Source organism: Taudactylus pleione, unplaced genomic scaffold, assembly GCF_031769625.1.
Source record: "Taudactylus pleione unplaced genomic scaffold, aTauple2 ptg000199l, whole genome shotgun sequence".
In the NCBI taxonomy this organism is placed as follows: Eukaryota; Metazoa; Chordata; class Amphibia; order Anura; family Myobatrachidae; genus Taudactylus; species Taudactylus pleione.
In genome coordinates, this window is record NW_028284601.1 from 8,101,925 (window position 1) to 8,118,658 (window position 16,734).

Here is a 16,734-nt window from a genome sequence, read left to right on the forward strand (position 1 = left end):
CAGGTGACTGCAATCATAAATGAAGTGGGAAGTCCAGGTGCAGAGCATTTTGTACCTTGTGGAAGGGGTCACGTTGGAGGGTCTGGTATCCCTCACTATCTGTACCCATTATATTGCCTCAGAGGTCTACATGTGCAGTTAGATGTAGTGAAGTAAACAGTTAAATTTAATTTATAAACTTTATTAGACAGGACAATCAAAAAGCTGCTTAAATATTCTGGGCCTCATTTACAGTCAGCTAATCCTCACTAAGGGGATATTTACAATGAGGGATGGTGAAGGCCCTAGGAATCTATCACATGAGAGCTCTCCCCATAGGGGAGTTGTGGAGGGCCGAGGAACCTATCACACGAGAGCACACCCTATAGAGGAGTGGTGGAGGGCCAAGTAGCCTATCACACGTGATCACTCCATATAGGGGAGTGGTGGAAGCCCTAGGAGCCTATCACATTAGAGCACTCACCACAAGGGAGGGGTTGAAGTTCAACAAAATATCGGGTTAGCTGATAGAGCATTAAGGCAGTGGTTCCCAAACTGGGTGCCATGGCACCCTGGGGTGCCTCAGGACACTTGCAGGGATTCCTCGGGTTGGTGGTCCAGTACCAAATAAAATTATGTTTAGGCAGTGTGATAGGCAAACCCAGTGCTAATGACTGCGTTTAAAAAAATATGTGGACAAAAAGAAGCGCAGCCCTGTCAACCACCACATAACTGTGACATTTTACTTCATTTCATTTTTTTTTTCATTTCTCAGTAAGAAACTCTAGGCCCAGGAGTGCCGTGGAAAAAATACTGATATTCTAGGGCGCCAAGATTCAAAAAAGTTTGGGAACTACTGTACAGATGTGCCCAGCTAGTTTGATGTTCATGGCGCGCCATTCAGGCCTCTGTGTCTTGCCATGGAACGTTACGTGATGGCTGGACTTGTGGCATACCGTAGTATTCTTCAACGAAGGATATGCTACGGCATGTAATACAACGCTTAACCGATGGGTGGCTAGTGCTCCACTGTTGTAATTTGTAATGAATACCATACTGTTAAATTGGATGGATATCACATTCACGCACTATACAGTATTTGCATGTTCGCACAACCAATATTTTTAATATCACATACATACAATAAGCTCTTAGAACGGGACGCAAATCAGTACACATACTGTACATAACTGTACAGTAGCGTAGTTGCCCGAGTTGTTATCTCGGTATAACCGATACTGTAGATTAATGAGATGCACGTACAGCTTTCACTGAGATGGGATGAATTATTCTCTAATGGTGGGGTACTGTGTATATATGTGATGCTCCGGAAGTTAGTACAGTAATGATGCACCACTAGCACCAGGTGCAGGTGTGGTCAGTATGCTTCCATGGCCGATTTCCTCGAAGCTAGGACACACCATGACAGAGAGGCAAGCCTGTTTATATCCCCTTTTGCAGACACAGTGACCAGTCAGGAAGGAAGGTACAATGCAATTTTATTATTGCAAATAAGTGAATTACAATTAATAGAAAAATGTATACAATAGACAGAATGAAATCTTGCAGAATTCAATACCAAGCTGATTACTCAACACCTCCCTGTCCTCTACCGGTGACCTCAGCTGGCAAAGACGTAGGAATGACCATGACCCAAAAAATATGACTAACTGCTCTCTGTCCGTGTAACACTTTGGAGATGGATGTGTGCGGCACAGCATCATTTCAGGAAACGGAGAATAATTTACCTGCAGCCTATACTTGAATTACATGTATTTATGCGTTGTATGTTAATCTGGGATGGGAAATACACCACACCCAATCTATGAAGCCTTTGTAGTGCACCGGCTATCACAGCAAATAGTCTATGCAGAATAACTACAGTAGCTCCAAGCAGAATTATACACATGCAGGTTGGATAGGTTCTTGTAGTGCACCGGCTATAACAACAAATAGTCTATGCAGAATAGATAGCTCTAAGCAGAATTACACACATGCAGGTTGGATAGGTTCTTGTAGTGCACCGGCTATAACAGCAAATAGTCTATGCAGAATAGATAGCTCTAAGCAGAATTACACACATGCAGGTTGGATAGGTTCTTGTAGTGCACCGGCTATAACAGCAAATAGTCTATGCAGAATAGATAGCTCTAAGCAGAATTACACACATGCAGGTTGGATAGGTTCTTGTAGTGCACCGGCTATAACAGCAAATAGTCTATGCAGTATAAATAGCTCCAAGCAGAATTACACACATGCAGGTTGGATAGATTCTTGTAGTACACCGGCTATAACAGCAAATAGTCTATGCAGTATAGATAGCTCCATGCAGAATTACACACATGCAGGTTGGATAGATTCTTGTAGTGCACCAGCTATAACAGCAAATAATGTATGCAAAATAAATAGCTCCAAGCAGAATTATACACATGCAGGTTGGATAGGTTCTTGTAGTGCACCGGCTATAACAGCAAATAGTCTATGCAGAATAGATAGCTCCAAGCAGAATTATAGAATTATACACATGCAGGTTGGATAGATTCTTGTAGTGCACCGGCTATAACAGCAAATAGTCTATGCAGAATAGATAGCTCCAAGCAGAATTACACACATGCAGGTTGGATAGGTTCTTGTAGTTCACCGGCTATAACAGCAAATAGTCTATGCAGTATAAATAGCTCCAAGCAGAATTACACACATGCAGGTTGGATAGATTCTTGTAGTGCACCGGCTATAACAGCAAATAATGTATGCAAAATAAATAGCTCCAAGCAGAATTATACACATGCAGGTTGGATAGGTTCTTGTAGTGCACCGGCTATAACAGCAAATAGTCTATGCAGAATAGATAGCTCCAAGCAGAATTATACACATGCAGGTTGGATAGATTCTTGTAGTGCACCAGCTATAACAGCAAATGGTCTATGCAGAATAAATAAATATATACACAATTTACTTATCAAGAAAGTTTTGCCAACTGAGGTCACACAGGGTTAAGAGTTTACCAGCTACCAGGTGATTGCAGTCATTAAACAGGTACAGTTTTAGAGCAAACCCAGCAAATACATTCCAATAATGCATTAAGCAGAAAACAGCATTTAAATGAATATCCGCAGGTGAACATGAATAGCATTCGTGAAAACCAGCAATTGAAATTTACACCGGCAAATGAGCGGACATTGCAGCAGAGAAGTTAGCGTATAAATCAGTACCAGCAGATAATCGTGCATTGCATTAAAAGAAATAGCAACTTAACATCTTGCAATACAAACAGTTGCACCAGGCATGAGCTGGTGCAATAAATAAAGCATCAGACATTACTTCAAATGAGAAACAAGTCACAGACATAAGAAACAGGGGTACACTATTCCTACTTCCCCCCTATTTCCACAGACCGACTGGACTTAACAACACAATTTACCCAGCTACCTAAGTGGCCCCTATCCGGCAGGAAGTAGGACTACGCAGACCATCAGGAAAACCCTTTTACTCTTTGGATCCCAGGGACATGAGCCAGGAGTAGCAGTGACTCAGGGACCTGACTAGTGGCAGGGGAGAATAGGAGACATGCAGAGGTGAGAGGGTTAGGAGGAGGGTAGGGGAATATACTTGTCTCACTTCCAGCTGTGGCTGTTCAGCCTCCTCACAACATCCAGCGGAGCTTCGGGATGCAAGGCACTGCACCAGAGCTCCGCATCACGGCACACCAGCAGACACTATTTGTGGGCACTTCAGGGAGAAATTCCCTCCCTCGGGGCTCCGTCCGGCAGACAAATGCGACAGCTGAGGGGTCCTGGAGCACTTTTCCTCCGGGGCTGTCCTTTCTTCTGCCCATGCGGACTGACGGTCCTCTTCGTCAGTCGCAGGACCTTTTCCTCCACCTGAACCTCCCACGATGATGAGGGCGACAGGTCCTTCTCCTGGGCAGTTCCTCTTCTCTCCAGGAGCCAGTGTACTTCAGCCGCAGGGAGCCTCCAGGATGCAGGCACTTCTCTGGGCAGCCGGCAGCTGAATGGGGCCTCTCTCCTCCGGGGTCTTACAGGGAGCTGTCTTCAGGGGCTGCCCTCTTTGTCTCCCTCAGGGCTCTCTCCTCCACCATCGCCATTCCGATTCACTTCAGCGACACCAAGTTTAGCAACGGGTTCTCCGCTCCACAGGTTCTCCTCCAGACAGTCATCCACCATCGGGGTCTTCATGGCAGGGGAGCGATGCGCATCTTAGCTCCAGCAACAAGTCCCTGGGTCCCCCTGCCTTGCAACCATGGGGGCCCATTTAAAGGAGCCATTTTCCTGGGCTTCACTGGTTGCTGGCTGGCTGTACAAATCTTTCCCCCTGACTGCGCAGGCTCAGCAGCTTCAGGGAGATAGAGGGTCAGACAAAGTTCACCAGCCCTGCGTATTTAGGGAATGGGAGCTGCAGTAATAAATATCTAAATATAATAAAAAAAATTGGGGAACCCCTATTTGGGCACAAGTTTGGGGGTACCACATACAGTATATGTACTAGTACTATATAATATTTGGAAAGGAAGACAAATTTTTTTATTATTAAAAACAGCAGTGGGTGGGTGGAGTGCACAATGATGAGCCCGCTATGTAGGCTTCTTAATATAGCTGGCTTGTGGGCTAGTGGTTAGGTGATCGCTTTGCATCAATGCTGGTCTCAGGTACGAGCCCTGGAAAATAATAATTTTTTTTTGCTACTGTCGGCTCTGGACACTATAGTGAAACTAGTAGTGGGCTGTTTAAAAGTAAGGCATTACAAACTGATTGTGCATTTAAAATTGCAAACTTGCGTCAATGTTGGCACGTTAGCACTGTAATGGCTGACAGCTCCGAGGGGTTACAATGGGATCTCTAGCTCATGCCCAGTGGAGGGGTTGCAACGGGATCTCTGGCGCATGCCCAGTGGAGCCAAGCCTTATGCCACATAGGCGTGCCATGGTGTATGGAAGCTCACAGCACTGCGCATGCCCAGTCAAACAAAGCGAAAGTGGGATGTCTGTATTACAGTACATACTGACTGTGCAGTTGAATTTGCACACTTGCGCCACTGTCAGCGCTGTCCCAGACTTGGACACTATAGTGATTTCATGACTTCAGTAACTGGTAGTGGGCTTTGCTTGAGAGAGAGGTCTCGGTATTACAGACAGATTGTGCATTTAAAGCGCAAACTTGCGTAAATGTCAGCACATCAGCGGTGTGGTGGCTGTCAGCTCCGAGGGATTACAATGGGATCTCTGGCACATGCCCAGTGGAGGAGTTGCAATGGAATTTCTGGCACATGCCCAGTGGAGCCAAGTCATACGCCATGTAGCGCTATGTCATGGCGTACTGTATGGAAGATCATAGCACTGCGCAGGGATTGACATATCAAGCAATAAAAAGATCAGAGAAGTGAACGGCTTGTGAAGTTTCCCATAACAACCAATCAGCTGCTATCATTTTATAGAAGGTACTTGATAAATGATACCTCAGTGCTGATTGGTTGCTGTGGGCAATGTCTCTGCTGGTCCACTCTTGTCTCTGGTTTATAAATTACTATGGGAGGAGTATATTAAGGGGGAGATGTACTAAGGGCCTGATTCAGAGGTGCTCGCTGTTTGCTTTGCTGCTCATGCGTTGGTTTTACAGATGTAACAGCGCATGCACAGCACTGTTTCTAGACGCGATAAGGTAGTGTAGGCAGGGAAAAGTATCTATTTCCCGAAAAGCTATCATCGCAAAAATTACAGCTTTTCGTAATAGATACTTATGGAGAGGTGGAATGATGAATTCCACCTATAATTAGGTAGAACTCCATGAGAGTTCTAAACCTAATTATCTCCATCGAATTTTTAGGTTTAATGAATAGGCCCCTTAGTCCTTATTGCAGATGGAGTATCCTGATGTATGTCCCCTTATATGCAGAATTCTCGAGGTCTCCCAATATTGTTCGTTTAGTACATGAAAAAGAATAAATACAGAAAAAAATGTCTTTAAAGGGCTGGCGGATTTTCTTTACAATGTCTATTTGTAATAGTATAATTCTATTCGTTGGTCGGGTGTAGTGGGAGCGTACCCTGACTCACGTTTAAATAAATAAATGTAATCCCAAAAAGGTTTCTTTATCCCTTCTGTTTTTTAAATGGTGATTTTCTGTATATATGCCACTTTCACAAAGAGGGGGTTGGGTCATGCGTACCCTACTCACGTAGTAAGCATCTTGTGTTCTATCTATAAAGGTTTCTTTAGGTTTACAACAGGATTCTCTTGTAGTATATCTCCATACAGTGGATCCTATTAGTTTGACAGATATTGCCAGGTCTCCCGTTTAGTTGTCCAGCAAGTTCCTTATAACCAATTTCTCTACTGTCACCCTAAGGAGGCTGCAGGCGGCTTACTACCAGGGCCAGCGAGTAGCTGAGTGCCCAGATCATTCAGGCGGTGGCTTTCTAGGATCAGGGTAGCTCCAGGGTGGGTGAATCACAATTTTTAAGTGCATGTTGATTGCTGAATTGTTTTGTACTCTACTCCCAGGAGATTTGTTTGAATGTAATAAAAGGTGTAATATTATATTTTTGTAGTATTAATGTGTTATTTTTGCAATTAAGCGGCACCTGTGCTTCTATATTAATTTTTCGAAATTAGACTCCTAAGTGGGTGAAAAAGGGCAAAAATGTCTCCTCCTCCAGTGCAATGTCCTGCCTGACTCCTATCGTGGCTGTAGCTCAGTATGTATACAAACACCAACTTCCATCCCAAGTGCTGCAAACATCATTGGCAGCTGGTGTGTCTCCCCTATTTGAATAGTGCGGGAAGGGAATGTGTTACTACAGAGGTGAGGGAGGGAAATGTGTTACTACAGATGTGAGGATATGTTATTATAGAAGTGAGGGAGTGGAATGTGTTATTGTACAGTTGGGGGAGGGTAATGTCTTACTATAGCAATGAGGGCGGGAATACATTACTATAGAGATTGAGTGGTGAGATGGAAATAGTAAATGTCTAAGGTCTACCCAGGTGAAACCAGGTACAGCTAGTGAGTAATAAACATGCCTAGATCTATCTTTGCTCCAATGTTCAAAATATTACAGTTAACACGGTATTCTAATGTTTCCCAACTCTGGTCCTCAGGGACCCATAACAGTGCCTGTTTCATAGATCTCCTCAGTATCCCAAGTGAAATAATTAGCACCATATGTGGATCTTTTAACAAGTAGATCTGGAAAACATACACTGTTAGCAGCCCCAGGGGAATGGAGTTGGTAATCACTGCTGTAATCCATCTCCTGGCTGTCCTGAGTTGAACCCAGCTTTATCTCTGCATTCTTTCCTGCTATACAACAGTCCTGACCCAATGTTAGTAGTCCACCAAGAAGCATAAGCAGTTCTGATTAACAGTGAAGGAGCCTGGTGATGACAGCAGTATCACCCCATAGCTTGAGGCATTAAACTGGTGATTGTTGATACTTGCAGTCAGTGAGTGGCTGGTATGGCCAAGCATCACCCACGGTGGACGTGTCCCTCTTTCTCCAACCTGCATGTGCTGCGGGAACTGTTTTACTAGTATGTGTATTCTATATTTATTAGGGGTGAGCGGGTTCGGATTTCTGAAATCCGAACCCCCCCGAGCCCCCCCGATCCGAGTCCGATCCGAGTCAGGCTCGACTTTTCCCGCCTGACTCGGATCTGAAATCGAGGCAAAACGTCATCTTCCCGCCTTCCGAGTCTCGCGGGTTTTGGATCCTATATAAGGTACACACGTCGGCGCCATTTTCTCACTCGGCTGTGGACAGTGAAGAGGGAGGGTGGGAGTTAGGGCTGTGTAGTGTAGTGTAGTGTAGTGCTGCTGTTGTCCACTACTTCAAAGTCCATAGGGGCTGGCTGTGTTGTGCTGTGCTGCTGTTGTTAATAGGGGCTGTGTCCACTAATTCAAAGTCCATAGGGGCTGGCTGGACTGTGTTGTGCAGTCAGTTCTCCATAGGGGCTGTGTCCACTCCAAAGTCCTGTGCAGTGTCCCAGTCCTAAAGGGGTGCTGAAGTGTTGTCCAGGGGGTGCTCTGTCCATCAGGGGTGCTCCCCCCAAGTGCTAAAAAAATAATATATTTTCTGTGTTTGTGAATTGTGTGCGCAGTAGCCGCACGTGCATCAACAAAGTAGTGCCAAGCGTGCGCCTGTGTCATAAGTAAAGGGCCGGCTGGCTTGACCGTTAAGGGTGCTGTAACCCCCGAAAGTACACTCCAGTCCAAACCAAAAAAAAAATTATTTTCTGTGTTTGTGAATTGTGTGCGCAGTAGCCGCACGTGCATCAACAAAGTAGTGCCAAGCGTGCGCCTGTGTCATAAGTAAAGGGCCGGCTGGCTTGACCGTTAAGGGTGCTGTAACCCCCGAAAGTACACTCCAGTCCAAACCAAAAAAAAAATTATTTTCTGTGTTTGTGAATTGTGTGCGCAGTAGCCGCACGTGCATCAACAAAGTAGTGCCAAGCGTGCGCCTGTGTCATAAGTAAAGGGCCGGCTGGCTTGACCGTTAAGGGTGCTGTAACCCCCGAAAGTACACTCCAGTCCAAACCAAAAAAAAAATTATTTTCTGTGTTTGTGAATTGTGTGCGCAGTAGCCGCATATGCATCAACAAAGTAGTGCCAAGCGTGCGCCTGTGTCATAAGTAAAGGGCCGGCTGGCTTGACCATTAAAGGGTGCTGTAACCCCCAAAGTACACTCCAGTCCAAACCAAAAAAAAAATTATTTTCTGTGTTTGTGAATTGTGTGCGCAGTAGCCGCACGTGCATCAACAAAGTAGTGCCAAGCGTGCGCCTGTGTCATAAGTAAAGGGCCGGCTGGCTTGACCATTAAGGGTGCTGTAACCCCCGAAAGTACACTCCAGTCCAAACCAAAAAAAAAATTATTTTCTGTGTTTGTGAATTGTGTGCGCAGTAGCCGCACGTGCATCAACAAAGTAGTGCCAAGCGTGCGCCTGTGTCATAAGTAAAGGGCCGGCTGGCTTGACCGTTAAGGGTGCTGTAACCCCCGAAAGTACACTCCAGTCCAAACCAAAAAAAAAATTATTTTCTGTGTTTGTGAATTGTGTGCGCAGTAGCCGCATATGCATCAACAAAGTAGTGCCAAGCGTGCGCCTGTGTCATAAGTAAAGGGCCGGCTGGCTTGACCATTAACGGGTGCTGTAACCCCCAAAGTACACTCCAGTCCAAACCAAAAAAAAAATTATTTTCTGTGTTTGTGAATTGTGTGCGCAGTAGCCGCACGTTCATCAACAAAGTAGTGCCAAGCGTGCGCCTGTGTTATAAGTAAAGGGCCGGCTGGCTTGACCGTTAAGGGTGCTGTAACCCCCGAAAGTACACTCCAGTCCAAACCAAAAAAAAAATTATTTTCTGTGTTTGTGAATTGTGTGCGCAGTAGCCGCATGTGCATCAACAAAGTAGTGCCAAGCGTGCGCCTGTGTCATAAGTAAAGGGCTGGCTGGCTTGACCGTTAAGGGTGCTGTAACCCCCGAAAGTACACTCCAGTCCAAACCAAAAAAAAAATTATTTTCTGTGTTTGTGAATTGTGTGCGCAGTAGCCGCACGTGCATCAACAAAGTAGTGCCAAGCGTGCGCCTGTGTCATAAGTAAAGGGCCGGCTGGCTAGACCATTAAAGGGTGCTGTATCCCCCGAAAGTACACTCCAGTCCAAACCAAAAAAAAAATTATTTTCTGTGTTTGTGAATTGTGTGCGCAGTAGCCGCACGTGCATCAACAAAGTAGTGCCAAGCGTGCGCCTGTGTCATAAGTAAAGGGCCGGCTGGCTTGACCGTTAAAGGGTTCTGTAACCCCCAAAGTACACTCCAAACCAAAAAAATATATATTTTCTGTGTTTGTGACTTGTGTGCACTGTGGCTGCACGTGCATCAACAAAGGAGCAGCGCCAAGCGTGCGCCTGTGTCCCATAAGTAAAGAGCCGGCTGGCTCATTTCTTAAAGGGTGGTGTAACCCACAAAGTGCACTACTCTCCAGCAAAAATAAAATAATATTTTCTGTGTTTGTGTGCGCTTTAGCCGCACGTATATATATCAATATAACATAAATGGAGGACCAAACTTTCTCCGATAAAAATAAAATAGGGAAAGATCAAGAACCACTTCCTCCTAGTGCTGTTGCTGCTGCTGGGAGTTGTTCATCATCCCAGAGAGGAAGTAGGAACATCACTACTTTTACTAAACAATTGACCCTCCAACAGTCCCTAGCGATGAGGATGAAGTACGACAGCAGTCATCCTGAAGCAAAACGTATAACTGAGGCCTTGACTGCTATGTTGGTGTTAGACGTGCGTCCGGTATCCGACATTAGTGCAGTGGGATTTAGACAATTGATGGAGGTAGTGTGTCCTCGGTTCCAAATCCCGTCTAGATTCCACCTGCATCCTCAAAGCAGCAGCGACAAGCGTGCGTCTGTCTGTTAAAGGGTGGTGACACCCTCAATGTGTGCTACACAAACAATTAAAATATTGTTCTTTTTTTTTCTGTCTTTGTGAATTGTGTGGGCTGTAGCCGCACCTGCATCCTTAAAGCAGCAGCGACAAGCGTGCGTCTGTCTGTTAAAGGGTGGTGACACCCTCACAGTGTGCTACACAAACAATTAAAATATTGTTCTTTTTTTTTCGGTCTTTGTGAAATGTGTGGGCTGTAGCCGCACCTGCATCCTTAAAGCAGCAGCGACAAGCGTGCGTCTGTCTGTTAAAGGGTGGTGACACCCTCACAGTGTGCTACACAAACAATTAAAATATTGTTCTTTTTTTTTCGGTCTTTGTGAAATGTGTGGGCTGTAGCCGCACCTGCATCCTTAAAGCAGCAGCGACAAGCGTGCGTCTGTCTGTTAAAGGGTGGTGTAACTCTCAAAGTGCTCCAAAAAATAAAAAACTATTTTTTTAATGTGTTTGTGACTTGTGTGCGATGTAGCCACACTTGCATCTTTAAAGCAGCAGCGACAAGCGTGCGTCTGTCTGTTAAAGGGTGGTGACACCCTCGAAGTGTGCTACACAAACAATAAAAATATTCTTCTTTTTTTTTCTGTCTATGTGAATTGTGTGGGCTGTAGCCGCACCTGCATCCTTAAAGCAGCAGCGACAAGCGTGCGTCTGTCTGTTAAAGGGTGGTGACACCTCAAAGTGTTCTACAGAAACAATAAAAATATTGTTCTTTTTTTTTCGGTCTTTGTGAAATGTGTGGGCTGTAGCCGCACCTGCATCCTTAAAGCAGCAGCGACAAGCGTGCGTCTGTCTGTTAAAGGGTGGTGTAACTCTCAAAGTGCTCCAAAAAATAAAAATTTTTTTTTTAATGTGTTTGTGACTTGTGTGCGATGTAGCCGCACTTGCATCCTCAAAGCAGCAGCGACAAGCGTGCGTCTGTCTGTTAAAGGGTGGTGACACCCTCAAAGTGTGCTACACAAACAATAAAAATATTCTTCTTTTTTCTGTCTTTGTGAATTGTGTGGGCTGTAGCCGCACCTGCATCCTTAAAGCAGCAGCGACAAGCGTGCGTCTGTCTGTTAAAGGGTGGTGACACCCTCAAAGTGTGCTACACAAACAATTAAAATATTCTTCTTCTTTTTTCTGTCTTTGTGAATTGTGTGGGCTGTAGCCGCACTTGCATCCTCAAAGCAGCAGCGACAAGCGTGCGTCTGACTGTTAAAGGGTGGTGTAACCCTCAAAGTGTGCTCCACAAACAATAAAAATATTCTTTTTTTTTTTCTGTCTTTGTGAATTGTGTGGGCTGTAGCCGCACTTGAATCCTCAAAGCAGCAGCGACAAGCGTGCGTCTGTCTGTTAAAGGATTACATCAGTGACAGAATCCAAGTAGGCATGTCAGACAGTCCGTACCTGTACTGGCAGGAAAAAGAAGCAATTTGGAGGTCCCTGTACAAACTGGCTCTATTTTACCTGAGTTGCCCCCCCTCCAGTGTGTACTCCGAAAGAGTGTTTAGTGCAGCCGGGAACCTTGTCAGCAAAAGGCGTAGGAGGTTGCTTCCACAAAATGTGGAGAAGATGATGTTCATAAAATGAATTATCAACTCTTCCAGGGAGACCAGCCTCCAGAACGTACAGAGGGACCTGTGGTTCCTGCAGGGACGAATTAATACTCTGTGAGGATGAGGATGTACACACTGAAGAGGGTGAGGAATCGGTGGATGTGGAGGATGAGGATGACATCTTGCCTCCATAGAGCCAGTTTGTGCAGGGACACATTAATTGCCAGCTTGTTTTGTGGGGGCCCAAACGAACCAATCATTTCAGCCACAGTTGTGTGGCAGACCCTGGCGCTGAAATGATTGGTTTGTTAAAGTGTGCATGTCCTGTTTATACAACATAAGGGTGGATGGGAGGGCCCAAGGACAATTCCATCTTGCACCTCTTTTTTTTCTTTGCATTATGTACAGTTTGGGGCCTAGTTTTTCAAACTGCCATCCTGTCTGCCACTGCAGTTTCACGCCTAGATGGGTCACGTGTTTGTGCCGCCCACTCGTGTCGCTTAGCATAGTCATCCAGCTACCTCGGTGCAACGTTTTGGACATAAAAACACTATTGTGAGGTGTGAGGTGTTCAGAATAGACTGGAAATGAGTGGAAATTAAGGTTATTGAGGTTAATAATAGCATAGGAGCAGAAAAACCTACAAATTCTGTGATTTTAGCTGTTTTTATGCTTTTTAAAAAAAAAATACAGATCCAAAACACAAAACCCAGAACCCAAAACACGGAAGGGTGGTTTTGGCAAAACCAATCCAGATCCAAAACACGAAGAAAGATCCAGATCCAAAACCAAAACACAAAACACGAAAAGTGGCCGGTGCACACCCCTAATATTTATACTACATTAGTGTGCTGTGTTCAAATGCAAAATGTTTTATTGTAGAAAATGTATAAGATTCCCATGGTCATCATCCATTGGAGATTATGGGAGCATTATGCTGCTATCTGATTCCCATTTGTGGGTGTGCTAAAGGGTCCCTTCATCCCTGGTGGATAGCCGCCACACTTCAGGCCAGCCTATAGCCACATAAGCTCCTAATGGCGCCTCCTGAAGGCAAATTAATCCAAGAGACTAATCGTCTCCTTTGAATCCCAAGAGGCAAAGAGCCACACTGGAGACCTGTGGGCTTCAGAAGGGGCAGCAGAGAGACTGCTGCACCACAGTCTGCTTCCCATTCCACTGGGGCTGATTTATCCTATGTTAACACAGTGTCTTGAACTAATGCTCTGACAACACACCCAGCAGCACTGGGTTCAAAGTAAGTGGTAGGTTGATCTAGCCAGAGTAACTATAGCAAAGAGGTTATGCAGCAGCTACACACCCACCTGCCAGAAGTCAGTGGCTCCAGGTGATGAATAAAAGGCCTGCTGGTGGCAGTGACTATTCTACAACTGGAACATCCCAGTAATGCACAGATGACAATGTCAGTGAGAACATGGCAGCAAAAAAGCACCAATAGCAGTGATCAGTAATGACGGTTAACACCCCAAACCAACATTGAAAAACATCATCTGGTGGGATCGCAAAATAAGTCCATCTGGTCACAGAGTTATGCGGTAATAAGCCGTTAGATAACCCACGGAAGTGTCCAAAGCTAGTTCGGGGCAGTTGAGTTACCGAGAAGAGGGATAACTGTAGCACCATGGGACATAGAAGCAGCATTACATCAGCAACATGAGCAATGGGTGGCTCTAATGTGCCAAGAAATGGTCATTAATACATCTTCTTCAGAATTTGTCCAGATGATGAGGGTGGGCTTAAGAGGTGCAGAACTTAAATAGTCAAAGATACAGGTCAGTGAGTGACCAAGGTGACACCCAAGTAGAACTCTCAGTGGAACTTACAAAGGTCCCTCAAAGTACAGCTCCTTCTCAAAGCAGCTGACCTCACACTCAGTTGGCACTAGAAGCACTGCTACACAAGTCCCTAATGATGCCAGGCCATTGATTTGAATGCTATGTAAGGCCTGAGGAGATAATGCAGGTTACCCAGAAAATGGAAACAATTCATGTCATCAATTCTTCTTAGATTAGTCTGTTGGCTGTTGTGTATGTACCATTCCTTATTGAGATCCCTAATAACTTAACTCTGCCTATCCTCTGATGATCCTGAAGGAGGATATGATGAAGGGAAGTAGAAGGTGGTGCATCGTCATTTCCCAGTTTATAAGTATGGTTAAGGATGACATCCACAATGTCAAGGTTACATAATCTACGATCTTCACCTGACTCACGGCTAGAAGTGACCCCGAGGACCTCAGGTAAAAGGACAAGGCCGCGGCTTATACAGAGCGGGTGAGATCCGGCTATATTCATCCCATGCATGGAAGAGAAATCCTCTATGGTGACAAAAAGTGTTCTGCATATCAACAGGAAGCCTGGTGTGCACAGGAAGTCTGGTGTGCACAGGAATTATGTCCCCCCCTTCAACAAACTTTATATAAAGCATCATTACTTCTGACAAGCTCTTTCTCTCTCTATTTATACAGACGTGTCTTCTTGTATCTGATGCGGCAAATCCCACCACGTATGTCGCGAGTCGTGTATCCACGACCAGATACGCACAATGCATTTGCACCTCCGATCCATAAGATTGCATGGTGCACACGCTGCCGTGGCCTGGTGTACCATGACGCATGGAAGTGCAGCAAGTCACACTGCACTATGCGTGTGCACGTTTGCCATTAAAGATGGAAGAGGAGACATCTGTACACTAGCTGTTGCCCACAGCTTCGTCCATAATGAAATTGCTTCTGCCAACATTTTTTATTTTAAGGTGTTCTAGTTGTGTTGCTTTGCTCAGGGGTCCTGTCATTGGAGCGTTCCACATGACCAGCAGCGCTATACAGACTGGTGGCAAAAGCGTCTTCATCCACCACTTACACCAATGTCACTTTGTGCCCTGTGCACAGGCTGCTGTGTAGCCTATCCTATACAAGTGACTGCTGGCCGTAAGCCCCCACCCAATACCAGCCACATGCATGGTGCCACACCTGTCTCTTGCACTGATGTCATAAATTATTGTTTTTTTATTGCTCAGCTTTAACTTGACAGATCAAGATGAAACAAAGTGCAGGTTATTTCTAGGAGCTTCCACTACAAAATGATGACAGGCACAACGTTCTTATAACATTTGTATATATATATATATATATATATATATATATATATATATATATATATATTAGGGATGTGCAGGCTCGGTTCTACTCGGTTCCGTTCGGTTTTTTATACCGAATCTTATGGCTAGTTCTAAGTTAGTTCAGTTCTCAGAGAATGGAATAGTATGAGATACAGCAGCATTCAGATAACCCAATGCTTTTTAATTGCACCTATGTTCATTATTTTTGTTGTATGTTCCATTCTGTCTTAGTTTTTATTTTGCCCGGATGGAAGGACATCAGAGAAGGGCGCCATTTACAGTACTGTACAGACTGCAATGTTTATGTACAGTATATAAGGGAAGCAAAGGGTGTACTGTGTACATGTTATCTGAAAATGACAAAAGAAAAAAACAGCAATGTTTCCTTGATGGCAAGGCGTCCGAGCCTAAACCACCGTATATGCAGGAACTTACTGTACAGATATCTAGCACCTATCTGTGGTAACAAGATCATAGTATTATATTATACAGATTTTGTATGTGCGTGCATGCGCATGGCGTATAATCGGGAATTTTTAATGTGAAAAATATATTTAAACGTAATATAAATAGCATACACGAGTCTCAGGGACTTCAAATTAATCTCATCACAGTACTCGGGAGATGTGGAAATGTGCCATAATGCCATGATATGACAGGACATAGCCCGGCCACTCTTATTCAGGGGAAAGAAAAGGTGATGGGCTATTCCTAACTAATATTCAGGGATGGCAGCTCCTAGTGTTCATTTCAGCACCCTGCACCTATCACAACACGTGCAGTTACGCTTTCCTGCCAGAGTTGTCCCTCAGCTCTGGTGCTTCTAGCACACTCAGCTGAAGCAACAAACTTCAGAGATACAGACCAGAGTCTGCTAGAAGCACCAGAGCAAAGAGCAACAGCCCAGGCAGGAAATAGGAACTGCACAGTTGTGACAGGTGCTAGAATGAACACTACGCTCCAGAACACTAGGGATCAAATAGCTTAATGAGGTCACTTGTCTGCAGCAAATGGACCAACCTGCATCCTTGTGACCATTGGTTGTAGTAGTAAAATGGCTGCCTCTGATATAAAGAAGTTTATGTAACCGATTCATTAACAACCAGTGATGTCTACAAAAACTGTAGTTAAAAAAAAAAAGAAAGAAAAAGAGACTGGTTTACATTTTTAGTTGGAATTTCTTATTTAAATATAAGTATATCTACAATGCACAAAACTAATATGTAAAATATTTTTCAAAATTTACGGACCAAAATAAAATGTAACATACCTTATTATAGCTTATAATGCTGGGTATCACTTGTGCTCTGTCTGAAAGGCAATATTTCCTTTAAACTCTTCATGTGACTAATGTATATGTTCTCTATGGAATTATTATTGCAAGTCTTACATTCTCCAGCTCTATAAACATAATTGTGGACATTTAAAAAAAATTGGCTGCCCAGATAACAGACTTAAAAATGACAGGATCTGATTGGTTGTTACTGGTAATGATACGCTGCTTTGCGCACTAGTTTCCATGACTGCCCCCTGTATGTAGTCTATCCTGCAACAATTTATACAGTATATTGTCAGTATAGATTTGTAAAAAAAATTCATGTAAACCTCGTTATA

General features: G+C 44.4%; 1 pseudogene; it reads right to left on the bottom strand.

Moving 5' to 3' along the window:
* Nucleotides 1-16,734, bottom strand: part of LOC148518755 (uncharacterized) — a 140,968-nt pseudogene that overhangs the window by 55,321 nt on the left and 68,913 nt on the right.